Source organism: Formica exsecta, unplaced genomic scaffold (assembly GCF_003651465.1).
Source record: "Formica exsecta isolate Colony F162 unplaced genomic scaffold, ASM365146v1 scaffold194, whole genome shotgun sequence".
In the NCBI taxonomy this organism is placed as follows: domain Eukaryota; kingdom Metazoa; phylum Arthropoda; class Insecta; order Hymenoptera; family Formicidae; genus Formica; species Formica exsecta.
This window is the reverse complement of record NW_021849240.1, coordinates 750,265-753,576: the sequence shown is the minus strand read 5'-3', so window position 1 is coordinate 753,576 and position 3,312 is coordinate 750,265. Positions and strand designations below refer to the sequence as shown.

At 35.0% G+C, this 3,312-nt stretch overlaps 2 protein-coding genes across 5 annotated transcripts in view; one reads left to right on the top strand and one right to left on the bottom strand.

Moving 5' to 3' along the window:
* The window catches only part of LOC115234112 (cytochrome b5-like), a 44,759-nt gene that overhangs the window by 12,521 nt on the left and 28,926 nt on the right, over positions 1–3,312 (bottom strand). The window lies entirely within an intron of this gene.
* Positions 1–3,312, top strand: part of LOC115234109 (junctophilin-1-like) — a 24,228-nt gene that overhangs the window by 8,512 nt on the left and 12,404 nt on the right. The window lies entirely within an intron of this gene.

Genomic DNA, 3,312 nt, shown 5'->3' with positions numbered 1-3,312 from the left:
TTTATTTATTACTTTGATTTTATACTACAGACAATGCTGATATTGTTTTTCATTTCACTGTTTTGACAATTTAATTTTTTTTTTTTTTTTTTTTTTTTTTTTGTGGAGATACGAAATCGTTCCTTCCCCCTTCTAGATACATTATTGTTTTCTAATAAAAATATATACTTTGTGTTGTGCAACTATATATTCTCTATAACTAAATTATCTGCTTCAATTTCTTAAAGATGGGCCGGCCTATAAGACCTGGAAAAGCGCGCAACTTGATTTGTAGTCTAAATAAAGCGCTGAGAAACATCGAACAGATATAATAAAATGCAATAGAGAATTTATTTGCACTACCAGAAATATTCTCTCTCTCTCTCTCTCTCTCTTTCTCATTCTCTTTTAAATGTTTGCGTCTCTCTTTGCCTCTTGCAACGGTAATAAATGGAGTACCAGTGCTATTTCGACGCGAAATCAAACAGACAAAAAGCTAGGATAGCTTTATAAATCGATTGTACTCGTGGAATAATCTGTTTTATATCAAATAGATTACATAAAAAGATTTTGATATCTCTCTTTTGTGAGAAAGATTTGTAAAAATTGAAAGTTTTTTTTATCATCTTGGCATCGATACGCGATGACGTGATGCAAGGTAAAGCGGGGAAAGAAGGGGGAAATAAGAAGAAGAACAAGGTGCAGCACGTGTATGCGTATCGCGTGGAAAAGGGCGAGTCTATGTAAACACAACGTGAAGGTTTCTACCTATCTACCGTGGCGCACGCGGACGCACCCAACTTTTCCGCGAAAAGACCCTGGTTGGTTCACCTCCCGATTTGAACCTCTCCGTTCGGGTCAAGGTCGCTTACGGCTTACAGTATTTCCACCTTCACTTCGTGTTACTTGTACGATGAAATAAAATCTATCCGCACCCTAGCGTACGCGCGCTTTTCGCAGTTATCGACGTTTTATTTTCTTTCATGTTCTTCTCGCGAGATTCTATTATATTAGCGTGGATGTTTTTGTGCCCATTTATCTACACACACGGTCTACATAAATTTATTTCGTTATCAATGTCTTTCAATTCTTTGAGAAAGAGAATTTAATCAACAAATTACCAACAGATTCATCGATAAATATAGAATCAATTTTTGCTTGGATTTTCCTGATAAATTTGGAATACCTGGAATAAATATACTATTTAAAAAAATATTCTAAAAAAATATTAAAAAATGTGATACTCAATCAGAACAACAAAAAAGGAAAGGCCATTCGAAAGTTGAACACGGATACAAGTGGCGTAGGAATATATGTTCTACATACTCCTACGTATTTTCGGCACGCGTGTACATTTTTTTTTTCTACATATACGAAATGCGACACGTGAATGCAAACACAATCGATAATTGTGTAAACATTGGAAATCTGTATTTCACTATGTATCTTTGACTATTGATACAAACCGACAATACGTCATATTCGAATAGCATTTATACTTTGATATTCAAACAAGATAAATTGATTCGTATTTATACTTTACGAACAACTCTTGCAGTATTACGTCGTTTCCTAATTTTTCTAATTTACTGTTTTGTATTACACACACACACACACACACATACAATGCATCGAATAAATTACATAATTATTATACAACGATATCTGTCATTTCGTAATTACATCTCAAATAAAATTGGCGTTACATAAAATTTCAGTTTGCTATAATAAATTTATAATTAAAAAGTTTGCTACATCAAAAAACCACTACAAAAGAACAAGAAACAATGCACATTAATCTATGTACATATATACACTCTGTGATATTGCGCTCTTCTATTGTTTCCTATCGAAATATACTTATATACTTTACAGGCAAAAGAGAGCCGACCTTTAGCCAAAAATTAACGTACTCACGTGAACCACGTACTCTTAATGACGCTTTTGAAAAATGTGCGAAACGTCTCGTGCACGACCGGCGGAACCGACCTCCAACTTGATAAACGTCACTTTTTTATGGTGCCATAAAAAACGACGAAGAAGAGCAGCAGTTGAGATTTATCGGCCGAGACTCGAGGATCAATGTGTGCATGTGTGCGTAATTATTGTCCGTAATTATAAAAAAGAAAAGTCTCGGGTCTCTAAAGCAGATATTCATGAAAGTCAAAGTATATCGTATTTTAATATATACGAGAGCTGAGTAAAAATAAACAACAATTTATAGATATTTAACGATATTTTCTTTACTGGATCATATTATTTTCTTAGTTGTTCCACATATTTAGGAGGATTGCGTATGGGAACACGCATTTAACGCTTAGGAATGAAATTCTCAGGTTTTTCGAATAATCTTCTAGATACATATTCACAGCTATTTCACAGTTCTGCATTTCATTCCATGAATATCTCTCGCGATACATTATTTTCGTATAATTTCTTTGAAACGCTTTATATGGGGATATTAATAGATGAGAATGACGCGCGAATGATTCATTGTGCAAAAGATCGAAATAATATGAAACAATTTTGCTATTCTCACTGCCATTCTCATAGTTTATATATATGTATAAAGAATAACTGTATATTTTAGGCAAATAAATTTATAAGCATGTTTTTTTTCTCATGTAGCTCGTCGCGATTCACCTTGATATTTCTTTACTGCACATGTGTACGTATATTTTACATACATATTTTACGCGTGCATATGTTTGTCTTAATTCTTTTGATCGAGTTAAGGCATTTTTCAAACATTTTTATTTCTCCCATGGCACGTGGCCGAGGTATTTATTTATAAATACCGACGCCGACGCGTGCGTGTGTCGATGCGAGTGCGCGAGAAGTCGCTGTTGATCGCATATGGAGGGTGGACGTGCAACCATATATCGATGCCCCGTTCTCTTATATCAATCTCCAGGCCCTCGTATATTTAACGAACTTCTTGAAGCATCCATGCCTTTCTGATAAATCGCCTATGATATGACTCACGATAGAGTGCGCGCTTTTATCCTCGAAAGCCAGCGTCGCAGATGCGCGCGCTTGCGAAAAAATTATTGGGATTTCTATGCAAATAATTGCTGACAAATCATTTATGGGCTGATAATTATTTCGAAAAAATGGAGAGTCGCTCGGTACAGTTCGACGTAGTTATATCGCTTAGGATTTAATTAGAGCGTAACGAAAGAAGACATTATACCGCAAAAAAAGGAAAATACATAGAGAAAATATATGCATAGATTGGTACCTTGGCACGAGAATAAGCGATCATATTGTGACTTATGTTAATAAATGTCTCGCTAGAATGCTCCGCATCTACTTCCAGAAAAGAGAGAGGGA